The 26690-nt window shown below is 39.1% G+C and overlaps 1 protein-coding gene and 1 pseudogene across 3 annotated transcripts in view; one reads left to right on the top strand and one right to left on the bottom strand.

Moving 5' to 3' along the window:
* Window positions 1-235: 235 nt before the first annotated feature.
* The window catches only part of LOC143677474 (uncharacterized), a 29499-nt gene continuing 3044 nt past the window's right edge, over window positions 236-26690 (bottom strand). Inside the window, exons 3-4 of one of the 3 annotated variants that reach the window (XM_077153464.1) lie at window positions 26412-26560; window positions 236-2756 (exon numbers count right to left, since the gene is read on the bottom strand). The gene's annotated coding sequence lies outside the window, so the exon portion shown is untranslated. The other 2 variants (XM_077153461.1, XM_077153463.1) reach the window with 2 other exon arrangements.
* LOC143677473 (olfactory receptor 5W2-like) lies at window positions 19446-20367 on the top strand (annotated as a pseudogene).

The raw sequence follows: 26690 nt of genomic DNA, 5'->3' as shown, positions 1-26690 counted from the left end.
TTAGTCAATTGAAATGCTAGTGATCAATGAAAGGGAGGGGTAAGGGGTTTGGTAGGTATGAATTTTTTTTATTTCTTTTTCTGATGCAAATGTTCTAAGAAATGATCATGATGATGATTATACAATTATGTGACGGAAAGAAAAAAGAATGTTCATATTGTATGTTGAATGGTTTTATTAATAAAAATTAAAAAAAAAAACCTGAGCTTTCAAAAACATGTTTTCTTTGGTACTTTCCATTCCCTCCCGCCCCTCTACCCAGTGTATTGCAAAAAGCTCTCCAATGCTAAGGCATTGTGAAACAGCAGCTAGCATATATGAAAGAAAATACAAAGCTTTTTATTTCTCTTCTTCTTTTCCTTTCTGTCTAATACTATCCATGCAGCAAGCATAAATAACAGTGTCCATTCTAAGAAGTGTGGGTTTTCCCCTTCCCCTATGCCCTCTTTCACTTTGGGGATTGGGTTGAGATGGCATAGAGCCTGGGAAAGAACTTGCACTGGGCCTGAGTTTTCAATTGCTCTGCACAAAGCCAAAAGGGTCCCTCTACTTTCATTTGAGTTCATAGTAAAAGGCTGATTACTTTTCAGGTGGGGAAAACTAAGAGGGCTGTTGTTGAAAGACTGTTAAGGTACAGGCTCTAGATGAGCTGAGAGACCCCTATTCACTGCCTTTGACTTGGGTTTCTGTGAGACAGGAAGCTGGTTTGGTTTTGCAGGGTTGTGGAGCTAGAGACTGAGTTAATAGGATAGCTCTTCTATGTGGTCTCACTGAGGCAGGAAAGTACTCTCCACAGTTCTGTGGTACTGGAAGGCTGAGTGGTGATAGGAGTCTTGTGATGGAACCCACCACCACCCATAACCTACAGCGGAGCCTCTCTTCAGACCTTTGCTTATAGTACCGTATGTAGGCCATGACTATATTCTGCTCAGAGCCAAGGACCAATTCCCTCTACTTCTCTCTTATCACCCCCAGGCATCTAACAGGTTTACTTCTTAGGTCTAGGTAGGGCCTTAGCTTTGCACCAACGTGCCTCACGAAGCCCTGCTGTGTGGTTTGTGCACCACTGATGTGGGAATTGTAGTTTGTCTGTCTGCTTAATATTTTTTATTGAGAAATCTTCACACACATATATTCCCCATATGGTGTGCATCAGTGACTCACAATATCATCACGTAGTTGTGTATTCATCACTGTAATCATTTTTAAATTTTTTATTGAGAAAAATCTTCATACACATACTTTCTACACATGGTGCACAATCAATGGCTCACAATATCATTACATAGTTGTGTATTGTTCACCATGGTTATTTTTTAGAACATTTACCTCACTCCAGAAAAAGAAATAAAAGGAAAAAAAAATTATACATACCATACCCCTTACGCCCCCTCTCATTGACCACTAGTGTTTCTATCTACCCAATTTATTTTACCCTTTTGTCTCCCTATTATTTATTTATTTATTTATATCCATATTTTTCACTCATTTGTCCATACCCTGGATAAAAGGAGCATCAGACACAAGGGTCTCACAACCACACACTCACTACTGAAAAAGTTTTACTTTATACAGTCATCTTTAAGAATCAAGGCTACTGGAACACAGTCCAATAGTTTCAAGTGCTTCCTTCTAGCCACTCCAATACACCATAAACTAAAAGGGGTTATCTATGTAATGCATAAGAATAACCTCTAGGATAATCTCTTGACTCTGTTTGAAATCTTTCAGCCACTGAAACTTTATTTTGTCTCATTTCTCCTCCGCTTTTTGGGCAAGAAGTCTTTCTCATTCCCGTGATGCTGGGTCCTGGCTTATCCCCAGGAGTCATGTCCCACATTACCGGGGAGGGTTACACCCCTGGGAGTCATGTCTCACATAGGGAGAGGGCAGTGAGTTCACCTGCCTAGTTGGCTTACAGAGAGAGCCCAAATCTGAGCAGCAAAAGAGGTTCTCTGGGAGCAACTCTTAGGCCTAATTTTAAGTAGGCTTAGCCTATCCTCTTTGCAGGAATAAATTCCATCGAGGCATTTCCCAAGACTGAGGGCTCAGCCTACTGAATTGGTTGTCCACATTGCTTGTGAGAACATCAGAAATTCTCCAAATGAGGAAGCTGAATATTTCCTTCTTTCTCCCCAGCCCCCCTAAGGGGATGTTCCAAATACTTCTTTATTCACTGTTCAAATCACTCGGGAACATATCAGAGCATCACACTAACCTGTACAAACCAGCAAGATCTCATGCCCTATTCAAGATTCCATGTACTTATGTTGTTTAACTGACCATACAAGTTGTTCTAGTTTGCGAGCTGCTGGAATGAATATACCAGAAGCAGCATGGTTTTTAAAAAGGGGAATTTAATAAGTTGGTAGTTTACAGTTCTAAGGCCAAGAAAATGTCCCCATTAAAGCAAGTCTATAGAAATGTCCAATCTAAGGCATCCAGGGAAAGAGACCTTGGTTCAAGAAGGCCGATGAAGTTCAGGGTTTCTTTCTCAAGTGGAAGGGCACATGGCAAACATAGTCACAGTTCCTCTCTCATCTGGAAGGGCACATGGTGAACATGGCATCATCTGCTAGCTGCTTTTCCTGGCTTCCTGTTTCATGAAGCTCCCCAGGAGGCATGTTTCTTCTTCATCTCCAAAAGTCGCTGGCTGGTGGACTCTGCTTTGTGGTGCTGCAGCATTCTCTGCTCTCTCTGAATCTCATTCTCCAAAATGTTTCCTCTTTTATAGGACTCCAGAAACTCATCAAGATCTGCCCAAATGGGTGGAGACATGTCATCACCTAATCCATCTTAACAACCACTCTTTATTAAATCACTTCTCCAGGGAGATGATCTGATTACAGTTTCAAACATACAGTATTGAATAGGGATTATTCTGCCTTTATGAAAAGGAATTTGATTAAAACATGACTTTTCTATGGGACATACATCCTTTCAAACCAGCACACAAGTTAAATTAGATAATGTGCTACCTAAAATATAAATTTTACACCAAATAAACATTTCTCCCTTTGGTTTCATACACAAGTTGAAGTCTTGAAATATGGATGATATCATTCTTTACCCTGTATTCTGATTTACCCCAGTCCTACCAGATCAGCTTCATTCATATCTCTACTCAAAGTCTGATCACTTTTTCACCTTTCTATATAGTTCCTGTATATGGTACTGCTGACTTTCTTAGCTTCAGAGCTGTAATTCTGTATCTCAGGTTTCATTTAAATACCCAAAGTTTCTGGGAAAGACCATGTTATATACAAACAACTCAGTATCTCAGAATTTAGAAATAACAGTTACACTTCATGGATATATGTGACTTCTGTAAAAGCTTAAAGTCTAGGACCCTTTACAATAGACCCCTTATAACCCAAGTTCTCAACTTCAGTTCACGCAGTTTTTATATTTATTTAGTCCATATGATTGAAGCATGATAATACTTGCCTTTTTGTTCCTGACATTTCATTCAACATGCAGTCCTTAAGGTTCATACACCTAGTTGCATGCCTCACTTCATTCCTTCTTGTGGCTGCTCAGTAGTCCATTGTATGTATACACCATAGTTTCCTCTTCCATTCCTCAATCGTTGTACCCTTAGGCCACCTCCATCCACTGCAGATAATGAACACTGCCGCTAGAAAAACGAGCGTGCAAATGTCCATTCGTGTCCTCACTCTTAGTTCCTCCAGGTAAAAACCTAACAACGGGGTTGCAGGATCACATGGCAACCCCACCCCTAACCTCCTGTGGAACTACCACTTTGCCCTCCAGAGGGGCTGCATCTCTCAGATTCCCTACTACAGTGAATAGATACATCTCTTTCTCTGCACTTTCTCTAGCACTTACTTCTCACTGTTCATTTTAAAACAGTTTTATTCAGACATCATACAATCTGACCTAAGTGTACAGACATGCCTTCACTACCATAATCTATATGAAAACATTTCCTTTCCTTACACAAAGAATCCACATCCCTCCCCCATGCCCCTTGCCTGTTAACATTTAGTATTGGCATACTGCCTTTGTTACATTCAGTGGAAGCATATTACAGTGTTACTGTTGACTACAGACCTTAGTTTGCATTGATTGAACTTTTTCCCATATACCATCTATTTTCAGCACCCTGCAATGTTGACATTCGTTTGTTCTCCCTCTTGCAATTTTTTTTTATTTGTACATTTAATCACCATCGTTGTCTATTCTAGGCCTTCCTAAGTTATATCATCTCAGTCTTTATCCTCTACCTTTCCTTTGGGTTTCATATGTGCCCCCAGTCCTTCTTCCTCAGTCAAACTCACATTCAGCTTCATTCAGTGTACCTATGTGTTCTAGTTTGCTAGCTGCCAGAATGCAACACACCAGAGACGGATTGGCTTTTAATAAAAGGGGATTTATTTTGTTGGTTCTTCAGAGGAAAGGCAGCTAACTTTCCACTGAGGTTCTTTCTTACATGGAAGGCACAGGATGGTCTCTGCTGGTCTTCTCTCCAGGCCCCTGGGTTCCAACAACTTTCCCCGGGGTAACTTCTTTCTGCATCTCCAAAGGCCTGGGCTAAGTTGCTAGTGCTGAGATGAGGAATGCTGAGCTGCTTAGGCTGTGCTACATTGCGTTCTCTCATTTAAGCACCAGCCAATTAAGTCAAACATCACTCATTGCAGCAGACATGCCTCCTAGCCAACTGCAGATGAGGTTCTTATTAGCAACAGATGAGGTTCACGTACCATTGGCTTGTGTCCGCAGCAACAGAACTAGGTATGCTCACCTGGCCAAGTTGACAACTGAATCTAACTAACACACTATGTTATTGTGCTACAATAATCAGGTCATATCGTGCTATCCATTTCTCAGTTTTCACAGTCAGTCCTGTTGCACATTCTGCATTCCTTCAGCACCAATTGCTGAAGGAGTGGCTAGAGAGAAGTACCTGAAAATGTTGAACTTTATTCCAGTAGCCTTGATTCTTGAAGGCAATTATATAATTATGTAACATTTATAATGTGACCATGCGATTGTGAAAACCTTGTTTCTGATGCTCCCTTTACGTAGGGAATGGACAAATGAGAAAAAAAAATGGAAATAAATAAATAAATAATGGGGGGATAAGGGATAAAAAAAATTGGGTAGATTGCAATACCAGGGGTCATTGAGAGGGCAGGGTAATGGGTATGGGATGTATAGTTTTTTTTCTTTTGTCCTTTTTTTTAATCTTTCAGGAATGATGGAAATATTCTAAAAAATGATCATGATGATTAATACACAACTATGTGATATTATAGACCATTGATTATACACTTTGGATGGACTATATGGTGTGTGAAGATATCTCAATAAAATATTTTTTAAATTAAATACAATGCTACATTAATGAAAACAGTGTGGTACTGGCATAAGGATAACCATATAGACCAATGGAACAGAACTGAAAATCCAGAGATAAATCCGTATATCTAAGGGGAGAAAAATATTGTGAAACTATATGTTTGTAAAGGTTTAATATCCCTAATACATAAAGAACTCTTACAACTCAAAAAAAAAAATGACAAACAACTCAATTGAAAAATTGACCAAGGATTTGAACAGACATTTCTTGAAAGAAGATATTCAAATGGCCAATAAGCATATGAAAAGATGGTCAACATCATTAGCCATTAAAGAAATACAAATCAAAATCAAATTGAGATACTACTTTGCACCCACTAGGATGGGCATTATTAAAAAAAATAAAAATAACAAGTATTAATGAGGATACAGAAATAGGAACTCTCATACATCGTTAGTGGCAATGTAAAATGGCACAGCCAATGTGGAAGTTTGGCAGTTTCTCAGAAAGTTTTTATATTTTTACAGAATTAACATAATATCTGGTGTTCCAGTTTACTAGTTGCCAGAATGCAATATACCAGGAACAGAACCACTTTTAAAAGGGGGAATTTAATAAGTTGCTAGTTCACAATTCTAGGCCCATGAAAATGTCCCAATTAAAGCAAGTCTCTAAAAATGTCCAAATTAAGGCACCAACAAGAGGTTATCTTCACTCAAGAAAGGCCAATAAAGTTCAGGGTTTCTCTCATCTGGAAAGGCATATGGCAAACATGGCAATGTCTGCTAGCTTTCTCTCTAGGCTTCTTGTTTCATGAAGCTTCTCTGGGGTCGTTTTCCTTCTTCATCTTCAAAGGTGTCTGGCTGCATGGGCTCTGGTAGTTCTCATGGCTATCATTCTGAATCTTTTTCCAAAATGCTTCCTCTTTTTAAAGATTCCAGTAAACTAGTCACAACCCACCTGGAATGGGTGGATTCACATCTCCCTCTAATCCAGTTAATATCCACAACTGGATGTGCCACATCTCTGTGGAGATAATCTAATCCAAATATTCCAACCTACATTATTGAATAGGGATGAAAAGAAATGGTTGCTCCCAAAATATTGGATCAGGATTAAAACATGACTTTTCTATGGTGCATAATCCTTTCAAACCAGCCATGTGGCAATTCCACTCCAAGAAATTGAAAGCAGGGACTTGGACAGGCATTTTTTCCCCAATGTTCATTGCAGCATTATTCACAATAGATACACAAAAAGTAGAAACAGCTCAAGTGTCCATCAGGCAATGAATGGATAAACAAAATGTGGCATATGCATACAATGGAATATTATTCAGCTGAAGTGAAGTGCTAATGCATGCTACAACATGGGTAAAACATGAAAACATCATGTTGAATGAAATAAGCCAGACATATGAAAACATCATGTTGAATGAAATAAGCCAGACATGAAACAGCAAATAATGTATGGCTTCTCTTATATGAAACACCTAGAATAGCAAATTCATGGAGACAGAAAGCACAATCATCATGATCTGGGGCAGGGGAAGGGGTGCAGGGATTTATTGCTAAGTGAGTTTGTGTTTTGGTTTGGGATGATGAAAGTATTCTCGAAAATAGGTAGGGTGAAAGTTACACAGTATTGTCAATGTACTTAATTCAAAGAATTGTCTACTTAAAATCACTAAATGATTTTATTTTATGTATATTTCACCACAATTAAAAATAGATATGCTTTGCATTTTTTTAAAAACAAACTTATACTATAAAATTCTTACAAGAAATATAGGGAAATATCTTCAGGACCTTCTAGTTGGCATTAGATTTTAGGTTTTTATACCAAAGCACAATTAATAAAAGAGAAAAGATAAAACAGACTTTATCAAAATGAAAAACTTTTGCACATTAAAGGATGTTATCAAGAAAGTGACAAGTCAACCTATAATATATGAGAAAATATTTGGAGGCCATATATATATGATAATTGGAAGAACTCTGTATTAGTTAGGGCTCTCTAGAGAAACAGAATCAACAGGTAATATTTGTGAATATAAAATTTATAAAAGTGTCTCACATAAACGTGGAAATGTAGAGTCCAAAATCTGTAGGGCAGGCTGTGAAGCTGACGATTCCGATGTAGGGTCTGGACGAACTCCACAGAGAGGTTCGCCAGCCAAAGCAGGAAGAAAATCTGTCTCTTAGTGATTATCCTCCTTTTAGTGATTAGATTAAGCATGACTCATTAAAGAAGACACTCCTCTTGGCTGACTACAAATGGAATCAGCTATGAATGTAGCCGACGTGATCATGATTTTATTCTATGAAATGTCCTCATAGCAAAAGACAGGCCAGCACTGGCCCAACCAGACAAACAGGTACCACCACTTGGCCAAGTTGACACATGAACCTGACCATGACAAACTCCTACACCTCAACTACGAAAAGATGAACAATCCAGCTAAAGGGTAGGCTGGGGATTTCAATGGACATTTCTCCAAAGAAGATATTCAACTGGTCAATAAGTGTATGAAAACATGCAAAATATCATTAGCCATTAAAGAAATGCAAGCTGAAATTACAATGAGGGAAGGTGGCAGAATAAAATAGGCTGAGTTCACCCCTACTCCATGGAAAAAACTAGAGAAGTGACCAAAAAATGATGAAGACAGCAGTTCCAGGGTACACGTGACCAGAGAGGGCCTTCTATACTATATAGGGAGGACCTAGATGAAAAAATTGGAGAAATTACAATTGAGAGGACAGGTTGAGTTTACTCATTCATGACAGCACCTAGGGCTGGCTGCAATATGCAGGCTGGAGCGGGAGCTGAAGAAGCACTGTGAGCCCATAGTCCCATTACCCTATCAGCTTGGGTCCCTTTCAGCTCCACAGCTCCCATGGGGAACCCAGAGCCAGTAGACTTGGATTACCTATGCACAGAGACCCTGCTGCCAGTGCACAGTGCCAAACCCGCACCCCTGAGGCAGACTGCTGTGGATGCCTGGATTTGGCTGAGATTGCGGGCCCTCCCCTAGGAAGGAAGGGAAGACAGAGGGCTAAGCTGAGCTGACAACTGGCCTGTGAAAGAGACTTCCTGGGTTCCACTACCTCTATCCTTTCTCCTTGGAGGCCCAGAGCACTCACAGTGTGAATGGGCAGAGAGACGGGGACAAGGAAGAAAGCTGTACTGCACTGCCACACAATCCTGGGATGGCTGAGAGCAGGGGTATTTGAAATACTCAGTCCTACGTTCTAAGGTCATTCAATGCAGGAGCCTGGGGAATCACACCAGACCCATCATGTCCATAAGTGGATTCTCCATCAAGATTCGCACTGCCCACCCCCAGTCCTGGGGTTGGTAGCTTTCAGAGTGCACTTAGACCTGCATCCTTGACTGGATTTTCACCTGGCTGGGTTCCAGCCAAGCCAGGTAATGCCGTTAGAGAGACAGGTCTGAGGGGAAGAGGTGGCCCAGTAGTGCCATCTGCTGACAATATGTGGAACGTGCAGTCTGCCAAACTGCCTTTCTGTCCTAGCTTTGAACAGATCTCCAATTAGAGTTGAACCTCCTAAATGAGGCCTTAGTTTGGAGGAGAATTATTGACAAACCAAATACAAAAGGAGACCTTCAACCAAACCCAAGCAACTATTAAATCTTAGATGAGTGAGGGGAATCAACTTTCAAAATAACCTTTCAAGATAATCAAATGCCACAAGGTCAAGAAAAAATCAAAAGCACATAAAGATGCAAGAAAATATGGCCCAGCCAAATGGCCAAATAAAAATATCAGAGAAGACACAAAATTTGAAACAACTAATCAAAGATATTCATACAAATCTCCTAAATAGGTTCAATGGGTTGGCTAAAGGCATAAAGGATATAAAAAAGACACTAGAAGAGTATGCTGGTTTTGAAATGATGTATGTACCCTAAGAAAAGCCATGTTTTAATCCTAATCCCATCTTGTAAAGACAACCTTTCTTCTAATCCCTATTCAGCATTGTATGCTTGAAACTGTAATCAGATCAACTCCCTGGAGATGTGATTTAATCAAGAGTGGTTGTTAAACTGGATTAGCTGGAGGCATGTCTCCACCCATTTGGGTGGGTCTTGATTAGTTTCTGAAGGCCTATAAAAGAGGAAACATTTTGGAGAAAGAGAGATCTCCAAGAGAACAGAGCAGAATGGCATAGCCATGAGAAGCAGAGTCCACCAGCCAGCGACCCTTGGAGATGAAGAAGGAAAATGCCTCCTGGGGAACTTCATGAAACAGGGAGTCAGGATAGAAAGCTAGAAGATGACATCATGTTCACTATTTACTACCATGTTGTAGTAAACAAAAACAAAGAGCATAAAGAAGAATTTGAAAGATTAGAAAAAAATAACAGGACTTATGGAAATTAAAGATTTTGTAGATCAAATTTAAAATATACTAGAGACACACAACAGTGTACTTGAAGAGGCAGAAGAATGAGTAAACCAGAAGAGAGAACAACTGAATTCAAATGTACAAAAGAACAAATGATGAAAAAGATGGAAAACTTTGAATTGGATCTCAGGGAAATGATGGACAACACAAATACAATAATCACTGTGGTTTCAAAAATAGTTTCAAACATACAGTATTGAATAGGGATTATTCTGCCTTTATGAAATGGGATTTAGATTAAACCATGGCTTTTCTAGGGGACATACATCCTTTCAAACCAGCACACGGGGGAAGCCACATAAGAATAAGTTCGGACTAGTCAACAGGCACCATGGAGGTGAGAAAATAGTGATATGAAAAATTTAAGATTCTGAAAGAAAAATTTCCAGCCAAGAATTTTTTATCCAGCAAGTTGTCCTTCAAAAATTTGGGAGAGATTAAAATTTTTACAGACAAACAAATGCTGAGAGAATTTGTTAACAAGAAAAGTGGCTTGCAAGATATACTAAAAGAAGTTCTATCAACAGGAAAAAAAAATGACAGGAAAGAGAGGCCTGGAGGAGGGCACATATTCGAAGAAGTATTAATTAGCACAGATTTTAAAGGATAAAAAGAGAGGAAGGTACTATATACTGGAGCAGCTAGAAGGAAAAATCTGAGAGGATCGTATGGTAGCCCATGACAAACTCTGGGATCTGTCCTGTAACTATTTGTTGAAGAGTGCTTTGAAAACCATTGCTTTTTTCTTTCTTTACTTTGTATATATATTATATTATACAATTTTAAAAGTTAAAAAAATAGGGAGGTAAAAAAATATATATATAAATATGACACAACCTAAAATATATATACAAATATGACAAATAAAACCAAAGGATAAGATGGTAAATTCAAGAACTGATTTTACAGTAGTAACTCTGAATGTTAACAGACTAACCTCACCAAGTAAAATATACAGATTGGTAGAATAGATTTAAAAATACGATCCATCTACATGCTGTTTACAAAAGACTCATCTCAGACCCAAGTATACAAATAGACTGAAAGTGAAAGGATGGAAAAAGATATTCTATGCAAGTTGTAATCAAAATGAAGCAGGAATAGTTATACTAATTTCAGAACACATAAACTTTAAATGCAAAGATGCTTTTTGGGGCCAAGATGATGGTTTAGCAATGGTGCATTTTAGTTCGTTTTCCAGAACAACTACTAAATAACCAGAAACAGTACAGAACAGCTCCTGAGGCCACATCAGTGACCGGACACACAGTGTATACCAATCTGGACCAGCTGGACCAGCTGCAAGCCTCCCTAGAACTGTGAGTTCCCCAAGCTGCGGCGGCCGGCGCCCCTCCCCCACAGGCTGCTTCCCAGAGGGAAAGAGACTTTACCAGCAGCAGGGGCTGAGCCCAACCAAACACCAATTATGGCATGAATTAACAAATTCCAACTACTAAAAATAGGCCCCCAGCTCACGTGAGCCAGGTCAAAGCAGAGGTCACTCATTTTTGCCCTGACTCCAAGGGGGCAGGGCTGATATACTAAAAGATATACTAAAAGAAAAAAAAAGTAAACAGGTTTTTGTGTCTGTGTTTCTACAAAGGCTTGACTGCCTTTGGATTCAGTGGCAGGGCTTCTCAGGCTGCAACTGCCCCAGGTGTAGGCAGAAAGAAATTCATTTGAGGGCTTGTCTGGAAACTGTGCCTTCCCCGGGGGGAAGGGTGAAGCCCAACTCAGGTGGAATCCGTCTCTCAAGGAATTCAGACACCAGGGCTTGGTAATTTGAGGAGAGTCTGCCAAAGTTAAAGGTACCGCATCATCTTATGCAGGCAGACAAGCGCCACCTATTGGGTAGAATAAGAAAAACAGAGTCCAGAGACTTCACAGGAAAGTCTTTCAATCTGCTGGGTCTCACCCTCAGGGAAAACTGATGCAGGTAACTCTTTCCTCCTGATAGGAGGCCAGTTTGGTCTGGGAAAATCCAGCTGGGGTCTATAATACCTAAGCAGACCCTCGTAAGGGTGGGGGTGGGGGGAAAGGCACCATACAAGCAGGGCAAGAAACAAGAAAACAAGAATGAAAAATTCTCCTCTGTTAAACAAAACCTAAGCTAGAGGTCCAGAATAAGCTGAACTGAATGTCAAAGAACAGATAGACAACAAATCCATCCAGCAAGAAAACCCTAGGTAAAGGAAGTGAAAGCAATCTCCAGAATAAACTAGTTAAAGTAATTAAATGTCTAGACGCCAGCAAAAAGTAACAAATCACACCAGGAATATTGAAGATATGGCCCAATCAGAGGAACAAACCAACAATTCAAATGAGATACAGGAGCTGAAACAATTAATTCAGAATATATGAACAGACATGGAGAACCTCATCAAAAACCAAATCAAGGAATTGAGGGAGGATATAAAGAAGGCAAGGAATGAACAAAAAGACGAAATTGAAAGTCTGAAAAAACGAATCACAGAACTTATGGGAATGAAAGGCACAGTAGAAGAGATGAAAAAACAATGGAAACCTACAGTGGTAGATTTTGAGAGGCAGAACATAGGATTAGTGAACTGGAGGATGGAACATCTGAAATCTGACAAGAAACAGAAACTATAGGGGAAAAAATGGAAAAATATGAGCAGGGACTCAGGGAATTGAATGACAATATGAAGTTCACAAATATACGTGGTGTTGTGGGTGTCTCATAAGGAGAAGAGAAGGGAAAAGGAGGAGAAAAACTAATGGAGGAAATTATCACTGAAAATTTCCCAACTCTTATGAAGGACTTAAAATTACAGATCCAAGAAGTGCAGCGTACCCCAAAGAGAATAGATCCAAATAGACGTACTCCAAGACACTTACTAATCAGAATGTCAGAGGTCAAAGAGAAAGAGAGAATCTTGAAAGCAGCAAGAGAAAAGCAATCCATCACATACAAGGGAAACCCAATGAGACTATGAGTAGATTTCTCAGCAGAAACCATGAAGGCAAGAAAACAGTAGGATGATATATTTAAATTAGTAAAAGAGAAAAACTGCCAACCCAAAATTCTATATCCAGCAAAATTGTCCTTCAAAAATGAGGGAGAAATTAAAACATTTTCAGACAAAAAAATCACTGAGAGAATTTGTGACCAAGAGACCCTCTGCAAGAAATACTAAAGGGAGCACTAGAGACAGATACAAAAAGACAGAAGAGAGAGATGTAGAGAAGAGTGTAGAATGGAAGACTATGAGTAAAGGTAAAAAGAAGGAAAATTAGATATGACATATAAAATCTGAAAAGCAAAATGGTAGAAGAAAGCACAACCTGTACAGTAATAACACTAAATGTTAATGGATTCAACTCCCCAATCAAAAGACATGGACTGGCAGAATGGATTAAATGCAAAGATGTCATAAGAGATAAGTGATTTACAAACTACAGATGAATAAAAGGAACAATTCACCAAGAGTAAATAACAATGATAAATGTGTAAATGTGTATGCACCTGTCATGGTCATGTTCATGTGTCAACTTGGCCAAGTGGTGGTACCTGTATGTCTGGTTGGGCAAGTGCTGGCCTGTCTGTTGCTATGAAGACATTTCATAGAATTAAATCATGATCATGTCAGCTGCATCCACAGCTGATTCCATTTGTAATCAGCCAAAGGGGAGTGTCTTCTGCAATGAATAATGCTTAATCTGATCACTGGAAGACTTTTAAGGAGGATTCAGAAGAGACAGGTTCTTCCTGCTTTGGCTGATGAGCCTCTCCTGTGGAGTTCATCCAGACCCTCCATCAGAATTGTCAGCTTCACAGCCTGCCCTGCAGATTTTGGACTCTGCGTTCCCGTGGTCACGTGAGATACTTTTATAAATTTTATATTTGTGAGTGTTCCCAGTTGATTCTGTTTCTCTAGAGAATTCTAACTAATACAGCACTCAATCAAGGAGCTCAAAAATGCATGACAAGGGTGGGCAGCAGTGGCTCGGTGACAGGGTTCTCGCCTGGCATGTGGAGACATGGATTCGCTTCCCAGTGCCTACCCAGTTGAAAAAAAAAATTACAGGAGAAAACTTTGGCAAAACTGAAGGAAGAAATAGATGTTTCAAAATGATACTGGGAGACTTCAATACACCACTCTCTTCTATAGATAGAACAATAGAAGGATCAATAAGGAAATAGAGAACCTAAACAATATGATGAATTAGATTAACAGACATATATAGATTGTTACACCCCCCAAACACCAGGATATACAATTTTCTCTAGTGCTCATGGAACATTCTCCAGGATAGGTCATATGCTGGGGCACAAAACAGGTCTTCATAAATTGTAAAGGACTGAAATTATTTAAAGCACTATCTCTGACCACCATGGAATGGAGCTGGGAATCAATAACCACCAAAGAATCAGAACTTTCACAAATATATGGAGATTAAGTAACAGTTTTTTTTTTTAGCTTAACAAATATCATTACTTGAAATTTTCCTGTAAATCTTTTTTTTCTTGTTTCTTTTCTTTTTTTTTTTTACATGGGTAGGCACCGGGAATTGAACCCGGGTCTTCTGGCATGACAGGCAAGCATTCTTGCCTGCTGAGCCACCATGGCCCACCCTTCCTGTAAATCTTAACAGAGAATCAATTCACAGAGACCAAAAGTAAAATACCTCTTTTCATAGTTTAATGGGGTGGTTTGCATTCTTCTGTGTGAGTACTAGATATAAAATATTTTGCTTTTTTACAGAAGGAGAAGTAGGGAGACAAGAAACCTGGCAGACACTCCAACACCACTTTCCCTTAACATGTACACCCCCAAGAATGGCAGTGGAAGCCTGGCAGCAAGCCATACATATAATTCTTTTTGGTTGTTTTAAAATACAAGAACTTTCTGACATTTCTCTCCCAAGCCCATGAACTGCACCCCAACATGGCAGGATATAGCCCACATCATCTTGCTTAGTTTTCCCCATGGAATTATTTACATGATGTCTACAGATTTGATATAAACTAGTTATGAAATTAATGGTAGTTTGCATTTCCATGCATGTTCCCAAGGTTAAATAAATATACCATGCCAATTCTGAAGAACAGTTCAAAATTAAGGTGACTCAGAAGCATTTGCAACCATAACTGCAGAAAGAATCTTCTCACAGGCCAGGGCAGATTCACTGACTCCGTCCTCAACCACTGTGGGGGCCTTTGCAGGAGAGGCATCACATCCACTGTGAGTGAGGAGACAGCATCTGCCTTGGCAGTGTTTATGATAGGGTCCAAGATGGGTTGCCAGTGGGTGGAAGGGAAGACAGCTGCTCCCCAGAACTTACTGCAGAAGAGATCTCTAGAACCAAAGGGAATGGTGGGAGGAACTTGAATGGCATAGGGAGAGGTTCAGTGCCAGGTAAGACTCAGGGAGGCAAGAAAGTATATGGAAAGCCCAGTTTCACGATTTCCAGGAACCCACAACTGGCATGATGCATGGTATGGGGAGGTTGAGATTGGAGAGGGTGGGGAGGCTAGGGAGTACTGCTGGTAAAGGCATCAAACCTGGTAATATAGGCCTTCCGGAGAAGATGGCGGCTTAGTAAGACGCGCGGGTCTTAGTTCCTCCTCCAGAAAAGCAACTAAAGAAACAGAAACAATACAAAACAGCTCCCGGAGTCACAACAGAGACCAAAAAAGACAGCGTACCCCATTCTGGAACGGCTGAACGGGTAGGGAGAATCCACTGCTGTGAGATACCCGAGGGGTGCACGTTTTCCCGGCTGGGGTGGCTGGCGTCTGGGGTCCCCTCCACGCACGTGGCTCCCCGGTCTGACTGGGAACATTGGATAGCGGGGCCCTCCCGTCACGCTTGGCGTCTCGGGCCAGCTGGGCAATTTGGACCGGCACTCTCCCAAGCCGCGGAGGCCAGCGACCCCCGCCTCCACGCGCGGTTTCCCGGGCCGACTGCGGTGCAGACAGACGAGCGCCACGAGCGCCACCTACTGGGCAGGAAAAGAAAAACAGAGCCCAGAGATTCCACAGAAAAACCTTTCAACCAGCTGGGTCCCACACCCAGGGAGATCTGATCAAATGCCCAGACACCAGCAGAAAATAATGGATGACGCTCGGAAAATTGAAGATATGGCCCAATCAAAGGAACAAACCAATAGTTCAAATGAGATACAGGAGCTGAGACAACTAATGCTGAATATACGAACAGAAATGGAAAAACTCTTCAAAAACCAAATCAATAAATTGAGGGAGGACATGAAGAAGATATGGGCTGAACAAAAAGAAGAAATAGAAAATCTGAAAAAACAAATCACAGAACTTGTGGGAGTGAAGGACAAAGAAGAAAAAATGGAAAAAACAGTGGATACCTACAATGGTAGATCTAAAGAGACAGAAGCTACAATTAGTGAACTGGAGGATGGAACAACTGAATTCCAAAAAGAAACAGAAACTATAGGGAAAAGAATGGAAAAACTTGAGCAGGGAATCAGGGAACTGAATGACAATATGAAGCGCACAAATATACGTGTTGTGGGTGTCCCAGAAGGAGAAGAGAAGGGAAAAGGAGGAGAAAAACTAATGGAAGAAATTATCACTGAAAATTTCCCAACTCTTATGAAAGACCTAAATATACAGATCCAAGAAGTGCAGTGCACCCCAAAGAGAATAGACCCAAATAGGCGTTCTCCAAGACATTTACTAGTTAGAATGTCAGAGGTCAAAGAGAAAGAGAGGATCTTGAAAGCAGCAAGAGAAAAACAATCTGTCACATACAAGGGAAACCCAATAAGACTATGTGTAGATTTCTCAGCAGAAACCATGGAAGCTAGAAGACAGTGGGATGATATATTTAAATCACTAAAAGAGAAAAACTGCCAACCAAGACTCCTATATCCAGCAAAATTGTCCTTCAAAAATGAAGGAGAAATTAAAACATTTATAGACAAAAAGTCACTGAGAGAATTTGTGACCAAGAGACCAGCTCTGCAAGAAATACTAAAGGGAGCACTAGAGTCAGATACGAAAAGACAGAAGAGAGAGGTATGGAGTAAAGTGTAGAAAGAAGGAAAATCAGATATGATATATATAATACAAAAGCCAAAATGGTAGAGGAAAATATTATCCAAACAGTAATAACACTAAAAGTTAATGGACTGAATTTCCCAATCAAAAGACATAGAATGGCAGAATGGATTCAGCTTTAAGACAAGATAAACTTATGAACCATGTAATAACATGGATGGACCTAGAGAATATTATGCTGAGTGAATCCAGCCAAAAACTAAAGGACAAATACTGTATGGTCCCACTGATGTGAACGGACATTCGAGAATAAACTTGAAATATGTCATTGGTAACAGAGTTCAGCAGGAGTTAGAAACAGGGTAAGACAATGGGTAATTGAAGCTGAAGGGATACAGACTGTGCAACAGGACTAGATACAAAAACTCAAAAATGGACAGCACAATAATACCTAATTGTAAAGTAATCATGTTAAAACACTGAATGAAGCTGCATCTGAGCTATAGGTTTTTGTTTTGTTTTGTGTTGTTTTGTTTTGATTTTACTATTATTACTTTTATTTTTTTCTCTATATTAACATTCTATATCTTTTTCGGTTATGTTGCTAGTTCTTCTAAACCAATGCAAATGTACTAAGAAATGATGATCATGCATCTATGTGATGATGTTAAGAATTAATGATTGCATGTGTAGAATGGTATGATCTCTAAATGTTGGGTTAATTTCTTTTTTTCCGTTAATTAAAAAAAAAAAAAAAGAGAAGGGATAATTGGAGATGAAGGGATACAGACTGTACAACGGGACTGGATATAAAAACTCAGAAATGGACAGCACAATACTACCCAATTGTAATGCAATTATATTAAAACACTGAATGAAGCTGCATGTGAGGTATAGGTTTTTTGTTTTTGTTTTTTTTTGTTTTTTTTTCTTTCTATTATTGTTTTAATTCTTATTCTGTTGTCTTTTTATTTCTTTTTCTAAATCGATGCAAATGTACTAAGAAATGATGAATATGCAACTATGTGATGTTATTAAGAATTACTGATTGTACATGTAGATTGGAATGATTTCTAATTGTTTTGTTAATTCTTTTTTTAATTAATAAAAAAATAAAAATAAAAATAAAAATAAAAATAAAAAAAAAAAACCTGGTAATATAGTAGTAGTGTTCATTGGTGACACAGATGTGAGGGACTGGCTGACTTGTGACAATAATAGTAGTTGGTACACCTGTACTGAGAACATTACTGATAGCTGGTGAAGTTGAGCTAATAGAAAGCCCAGACAGACTGTTCAATTCCTGTAGTTCCTGGTGGTGACAACCGATGCAGGTGACTCTTTCCTCCTGACAGGAGGCCAGTTTGGTCTGGGAAAACCCAGCTGGGGTCTATAATACCTAAGCAGACCCTCGTAAGGGTGTGTGGGGGGGAAAGGCACCATACAAGCAGGGCAAGAAACAAGAAAACAAGAAATGAAAAATTCTCCTCTGTTAAACAAAACCTAGACAAAAACAAGACAGAGAAGGGGGATTAACTGAGGACAGCTGATTTTGAGAGGCAGAACATAGGATTAGTGAGCTGGAGGACGGAACATCTGAAATTGGACAAGAAAAAGAAAATATAGGGAAAATAATGGAAAAATATGAACAGGTACTCAGGGAATTGAAGGACAATATGAAGCACATGAATATACAGGTTGTGGGTGTCCCAGAAGGAGAAGAGAAGGGAAAAGGAGGAGAAAAACTAATGGAGGAAATTATCACTGAAAATTTCCCAACTCTGATGAAGGACTTAAAATTACAGATCCAAGAAGTGCAGCATACCCCAAAAAGAATAGATCCAAATAGACGTACTTCAAGACATTTACTAATCAGAATGTCACAGGTCAAAGAGAAAGAGAGAATCTTGAAGGCAGCAAGAGAAAAGCAATCCATCACATACAAGGGAAGCCCAATAAAACTATACATATATTTCTCAGCAGAAACCATGGAGGCGAGAGACAGTGGGATGATATATTTAAATTATTAAAAGAGAAAAACTGCCAATGAAGAATTCTATATCCAGCAAAATTGTCCTTCAAAAATGAGGGAGAAATTATTTTCAGACAAAAAAATCACCATACATCAAAAACAATAACATAATTATGTTATTTATTAACTTATATGCAATATAATTAATTCAGTGATATGAGATGCTCTCTATTACTGAAACTTCAAAATCCATCACGTTTCTTGAAGTATCCCATAAATATGATTGCTATTTTGTTCACTTAGGTATTTATTTTCAAATATATGAAATGTTTAGTTCTGTATCTCCTGGTATTGTCTAACTAGCTTTGGTGTTTCCTTGACCTAATTTTGTTGCGAAATAAGCTTTCAATTCAGACAAACGTAACTACCTGTGATAAGACAGACAATAGAAGCTAAAACATCACATATCTCATGAATGACATCTAGATTCAGAATCAAAGTTTCCTCGTTTTTGTCTCAGATATTTGGGTTTTCAACCAAAATACTATACCTTCTCGAAAGTGGCACATGTCTTGGTAATTTTTGGAGATATAAAGAAGACTTTAAGAAATAACTTTCTGCTACAGACAATAAATATCTTGTGGATGTCCAGAGTTTTAAAGGTAGATCTACTATTTTCTTGGTCATTTTTGCAATAATAGCACAAGAACAAAGAAGAATGGAAAAGGAAAATTGCTCCTCCTTTACTGAATTCTTTTTCCTGGGAATAACGAATAATTTGAACGTCAAAGGGACCCTTTCCTCATATTTCTAATTGTTTATCTCATTAATGTTCTGGCAAACCTTGGAATGATCATTTTAATCAGAATGGATTCCCAGCTTCACACACCGATGTACTTTTTCCTCAGCCACCTCGCCTTCTGTGACCTCTGCTATTTCACAGCAATTGGTCCCAAGGTGCTGGTGGACCTCTTTGCCAAGAACAAGTCAATTGCCTTTTTTTGGTTGTGCTCTGCAGTTCTTCACCCTCTGTGTCTTTACAGATTCTGAGTGTCTGTTGCTGGCAGTGATGGCCTTTGACAGGTACAAAGCCATTAGCAGCCCTTTGCTCTATGCAGTCAACATGTGCTCCATGCTCGTGGCTGGGGTTTACCTGGTGGGAATGATGGATGCTCTGACACATACGACATTAACATTCCGCTTATGTTTCTGTGGATCACATAAGAGTAATCATTTCTTCTGTGATATCCCTCCACTACTGTTGTTATCTTGCTCAGATACACAGGTCAATGAGTTAGTGATTTTCACCATTTTTGGCTTGATTGTACTGAGTACCATTTCTGGAGTTCTTGTTTCTTATTGTTATATCATCCTATCAGTTTTAAAGATCCACTCTGCTCAGGGGAGATTCAAAGCCTTTTTCACCTGCACTTCCCACTTAACTGTTGTTGCAATTTTACAGGGAAACTATACTCTTCATGTATTTTCGACCCAGTTCTTCTTATGCCCTAGATCAAGACAAGATGACCTCTTTGTTTTACACCCTTGTGATTCCCATGTTAAATCCTCTGATTTATAGCCTGCGGAATAAAGATGTGAAAGAGGCCCTGGAAAGATTGAAAAATAAAAGATGGTTTTAAATATTTATATTAAATAATAAATATCTATATGTGTGTGTATATGTATATAAAGAGCTGTGCTTGTTTCTTTTTTGTTAAATCAAATGATAATGGGAACTCTGCTGCCTCAAATACTTATTTAAAAAAAATGATTGTTTTCACTAATTTCCAATCATACCAAAATTTTGCACTTTCCTAAATGCATATGTAGTATTACAGATTCTGAATTTATATATGCTACTTCATATTTGTGAAATATTATCTGATGCCTCCTGTCAGGTCTAATTTTTATTTGTTCTATTTTCATGGGTAAACTCTTTCCATTATTCTGTGATGTTTTGCATGTTTACTAAATGTCTATTGTGCATTTAGAAGCTTAGTATTTCATGGTGAATCCAGTAGTTTTATACTAATTAATATTATAATCTGGTGGAATCAACAATTAATTAAACATTCAAACAACTGATAAAAAGGTGCAAATCATAATGACATTAAAGGTCTGGTTGCTATAAATCAGAAGCAAAATGTCTGAATTTGGTGTGTAGAGAAGAAAGCCTTCCCTGAATGGAAAAATTGTTTCACATCTAAAGAATGAATAAAGATGCAACTTGAGGGGAAGAAATTATTATAGTCAGATGAACTGACAATTATAGAGGAATTGATGAAGACAACATCTATCATTTTAGATAAAATTAATTCAACATGCTTAGGTTATAAAAAACAAAGAGAAGAACCTCAGGAAAGTACACCCTTGAATGATTATTCTTAATTCTTCCATCACTTCCTCCACAAAGCTTTCATTCTCTTCTTCCCCATTCTCAGTTAGGAATAAATTCTTCTTTTGGATTCACAAACAACATTCTCCTCAGGGATTTAGAAATATTATTCTGCTTACTAGTTATTTTGTATAATATGGGATTGTTAGCATTTTGTTCTCAAGGTCTGAATGTTTCATTCTTGTTATCCAAAGCATCTGCCCCACATTTCAGAAACAAAATGGAAAATCAACAAATAATTGACAAAATCATAACTTCATCAATATTTTAATTACTTAGTAGTTGCTAGTAAAAACAAAATTAACTGAAGGTATATTATATGCTCTGAATATATATATATATTAATGTTTTAAAGCTTTGGCTGTGGTTACTGGAGATTATGATATAAACAGAAATGCATATTAAATATATTGAGGAAATAGAAAACTTCATCAATGGGCTCTCTTGATGTCTGCCTACTTCATCTGTCTCTGTTCAATTTTTCTGAGGACCAAAGCAATGAATCATGTTGATGACTAAACATGGATATGGCCATATCTTTGAAAGACTACACAAGACTCAAGAGCACTCAAGAGTACAAGTATATTATACTTGTACAAGCTAAAAGTCATTGGCCAACTCAGACTTGATAGCTGTCATTGTAAAATGCCCTGCATGAAAACATTTCAGAATGGAAGTAAAGACAAGAAGTCCCTGTGCTTTTCAATTCTCATTTCTTTTAGAAACACAGGGGCATTTTAGGAGAAAATCCAGAAATAGAAAAAGCCTATGGAGAATGCTTGGTTAAACCAAAGGCTTCAAGGATTTCCTCCTCCACCATATTTTCTCAATGAACCTATATTGTGATGGAATCATTTCTTATGAATGGTAGCAAATCCAAGCGTGTTTGAAATTAAAATATTAAAGTGCAAGCCAAGTGCAGGGCTTCACTGGATTGTCATTAATTGGAACATGAAAAAATGGAAAATGATTAAATCATCTTCTTGCCACATGACATCATATATTGCCTCATCTAAAGACTTATTTGATTTCCTTATTGTTCTGTTTTATTAGACATATTGGTTATGACTTAAAGGTAAGAAAATGTTAAGTCTTATAAACAGATGACCAGAAATTGAATTGACTGATTTGATGTGGTGCTTACTCTCCCTTAGTTGGGCAAGTAGAGGTTGAATAATCAGTTATTGGGACCATTGTTTAGGAGGTTCATCATTCACGTAAGAGCTTGGTAACACGGCATGTACCGTGACCTATCCATCTTGGAGTTCTACAGAGGCAGTAGGAACATAGCATCAAAAGACTTTGATCTAGTCTATGCCTCATTCCTCACTAGTCTCTTTGGTTCTCTGGTTCTCTCCTGCACACTTTTATCATACACCTACCAACAAGCAAGGGATTTTATTTTCCAAATAATATTAACAATATGTGCTTATAGTGTGTTTATATTGCAGGCATGTTCTTATATTTATAATTCTTTCTTAAGTCTTGTCACTGACATCTCTAAATTTAAGAATGACATGGGAATTGTAGATTTGGGTGTATGTATAAAACAGCAAGTAGATGGATAAATACTTGTGATAGCTTCTTTAGCCACATTTGTGAGAACAGACCAGTAATAATGCTCAGTTACCCAGCTAGTAGGAGGTGGGCAGTAAAGCCTGAAGCAGCAAATTTACCTCATTTGAAGAAACCCTAGGAACATGCAATGAATAAGTGTCCAATGCCTTTCAAATCACTTTGCCCTTTAACAAGTCCCTCTTCTTTCCTTCAGGTCTCTCTCTGTAAAAGAGGGGCTCAATTTCAGTATCTTTAAGGCTTTTTCGGTTGCCATCTTTTGTCTCTATGTATACTTATGATTCTAATGCTGTTTAAACCCATCCCAACATTGGGCTGATGTGATTAGGAAAAAAGTTGCTTCACCTCTATTAAGAAGGAAGGCGCTGTTCTCCAGGATGAATCGGTCTGATATAACAGTAGTAACAGTATCAGTGAGATGGTGGGATTATCATAAGGCTAAATACTTTTAAACACAGCCCTTTTAACTTGTCTCTTAAACACATTCTGATTTTCATCAACATTTCATAGAAGTGAATATCCAATGTCATTATTGCTCAAGTAAATAAAAACTAAAACCTCAGCGAGGTCCCCTGACTCAAATATAGAATGGCTGAAATGACAGTAATCAAAACTACAAGTATGGGTGAGTATGTGGAACAATCATAGTTCTCACACATTAGTAGGACAAGTGAAAATTGTCACACCTATTTGGGCAGCTGTATAGAATTATCTATTACAGTTGGACATAAATATGGATAGAACCCCAAAATTGGATTTCTAGTTTTATATTCAAGGGAAATGAGTGACTATCTACCCAATGGTGTATACAAAACTTTTCACAGTAGCATTATTTGCAAGACTGTAAAACTGAAAAGAAGTCAAATTCCTGTCAACACATTAATTCAGAGTTGAAGATTTAATTCAGGGTCAGATCTAAAATAGTTAAGGTTTTGCAGTCCGTAAGCCTCTGCCATAAGCCCTCAAGTCTTCCCTTGCATCACAGCAATGAAAGACAATATATAGAAGAATTGAGTTGACTCTGTTTCAGTAAAATTTTATAGGACGTAGTAGCTGTTACTTGCTCCTCACTGTGTAAATATCTCATGATATGCTGTATATTGTACTGATACACAGCAAGAAAACTAATGCAACAGCAACAACATTGAGGTGTCTCACAAACATGAACTTCAGTGAAACAAGCCAAGCATAAATGTATACAAACAGTATGATTTCACTTCCACATGACTCAAAAACCTACAAACTAAACTTCTAGATTGAATGTCAGTTTTTGATGGGATGAGTGGGTGATATTTGGGGTTCTTATTAAAGCCCTGTTTTTTAGTTTGGGTTCTGGGTACAAGGATTTTTTTTTTTTTTAACATGGGCAGGTACCAGGAACCAGGAATCAAACCCGGGTCCTCTGGCATCGCAGGCAAGCATTCCTGCCTGCTGAGCCACCGTGGCCCACCCTACAAGGATGTTTTTATTTCCTAAAAATTGACTTCATATATAATAATTATATAATAGTTTCCTAAAAGGTTTCCAATAAAAAGGTATATTCACTATCATATTGGAAGCAACTACGGGGATTCAATATTATTTTTTCACTCTCCAGTAGTTTCTTATATACAATCAGTATTCAAATATATTTGTAAATTTAATGTATTACACAAATTTCATAGAGTACACCAATCAATAATTATGCTTTATATTACATAAATGTGCTGCTTTGTTTGTAGAACAAAAATGTCTCTGTCAACACATGAACATTTCTAGTCATCCTTCATCAGCAGAGATATTTTATACTAGTATCATACAATGAACTTTGTTTCATAACTGTTCATGCCTCAGGGCAACTATTTCTGAAGAAAGTGCTCTTGTATATAGACAGCTGTTTACAGAGCACTATTTTAGTGGCAGCCAGGTCACCAGAAAAGCTTTAAACATAGAAATACTGTTTGCATTTGTTTTCCTCTGATACCTAAATTCCTTCTAAAGACATTGATTTCTGTTATAAAAGTGCCATTCTGAAGGAAAACACAAGTCCCTTTGGAAGGCCAATTAGCATATCTAATTGGTAATAATGGTGTCATCATGTAAGCTCAGGTTTTCAAGTGGAGGGCTGGAGGGAAGTTAGATTCTGTGATCTGTAGGGGCAGTTGTTGTTTAGGAAGCGAAACCTGCACCCTGCCTAAACAGTGTTCCAGAAGGGATTTGACATCCCTGGAGGAGGAAAAGCACCTGAAGGGAAAATGAGATTAGAAAAGTGTAAGTAGAGGGTGAGCAAGGATGACTTCATCTTCTCCAAACACGCACTAGAGGCCTGTGTAATGGAAGTAAAGCTCTTGGGTAACGCAAACGCATCAGCTTCTTGTGTTACCTGGTGGACAGTTATTACAAACAATTCAGACAGCTTGAGCTTTTCCTCAGCACCATTTCCCACAGGAATAAATTTCGTGTTTTATTACTGGGATCATTACAGAAAGAATGGCAACGAAATACAAAAAGGCATTAAAATTGTCCTAATTGACCTAAATCACTTCTGTTAAAATTACGAGTATAATTTAATGGATTTTAGTTTGGTGAGTTTCCTAGACTTATCGAAAGCGAGGTCAATAACAGCAAGAAAATCACATTCCTCTTTACTCACAAGTGGGATTTTAAAAGAATTAGGGAAAGAGGGTGCAGAGTTGGTTCAGCGGTAGAATGCTCACTTCCACATGGGAGACTGGGATTCGATTCCTGGATCATGTACCCAAAAACCAAGCAAATTAAAGAAAGAGGGAAAGAACTTCAGTGTTAGAGTGCATAACATGGTATGCCTAATATATCTTGTCATTTTTTTTAACATTCAAATTTTGCATTGACTGGTTTAGTGGTAATTAAATGAATTAAGATAGATTTTCAGGTGTGTGCTTGATGTTTGTACATTATCTTGATATATGAATGTAGAGTGGATGTTTAATGAATGCATGGCAATCAGTGCTTGTCAATATATGGAAATGCTTCACACATTAGAAAATACCACTCCAAACCTAAACAATACAGAGTACCCCACTAGGCTGCTACTTTGTATGCATTCAGACACCTATTTCTTTATTTTCTATTTGCACCCTGGTATTTTGCAATCTAGTGGCACTCCCTTCAGCGCGGGTGGGAGGGGCTCACCTGGGAGGGGCCGCCCCACACGCAGCCCATGCTCAGCTTCTGGGCCTGGCCCCACTAGCGGCCAGTGGCAGGCGCGAGATGAGGTGAGGACACGGGCACCGCACCACTGTGCCACAGACGGGGCCACCCGTGCCAGGTCGCAGTGCCCAGGTGCCAGCCAAGAGACCCCCCCCCCAAACCAAGCTTCTGGCAGGGAGGCGTGTTTACCAGCCCTCCTCATCTTAACCAACGTGCTTGTCACCACGCCCAGAGGACCCCACACTGGCACTGAGAGGTGACTGGCTCTCACGAGGGTGTCAAAGCCCGGCCTGGGGGCGTCTGGGGGAACCGAGGCCCCAGAGTGCAGTCCCTTGGGCTGGTGGCCGGCAAAGGGCGCAGAGCCCGGGGCGTCTGCTCGGGGAACATGTGCAAACAGAAGGCACTTACCTACAAGCTGCTCGTGTACACACGTGGGACTCACGCTCTCTTCACCGTGGGGGGATTTTTACATGAAGACATTTGTTTTATAAATTAAAGAAACTGAACGATGTAATTATACATGGTTTGAAAATAAGAAATCCTCACACTGGCAACTAGCTGCAGACCAGTCTGTCTCTGCAGTCCTCGAAGGCTGGGGTGAGGGGTCCCCTCCGCGGGGAGGGCGCCAAGGGGCGCCTCCACTAAAGCTCCCTGCAACGCCTGTGCTGCCGCCACGGGCACAACGGGAGGCCTCTCTGTAAGGCAAAGGTTTGGAAGCTGTTTTGGGAGGACGCGTTAACCTTGGCTTTCCACATTATGCCTGGTTTCCCCACCCCTACCAGGTCTGAAGACTCCCTGCATCACCCCAGCCAGCCAATGGCTGCC

This window comes from Tamandua tetradactyla, chromosome 3 (assembly GCF_023851605.1).
Source record: "Tamandua tetradactyla isolate mTamTet1 chromosome 3, mTamTet1.pri, whole genome shotgun sequence".
NCBI classification, from domain to species: Eukaryota; Metazoa; Chordata; class Mammalia; order Pilosa; family Myrmecophagidae; genus Tamandua; species Tamandua tetradactyla.
The sequence above is the reverse complement of the archived record's forward strand: the minus strand, read 5'-3'. Positions and strand labels throughout refer to the sequence as shown.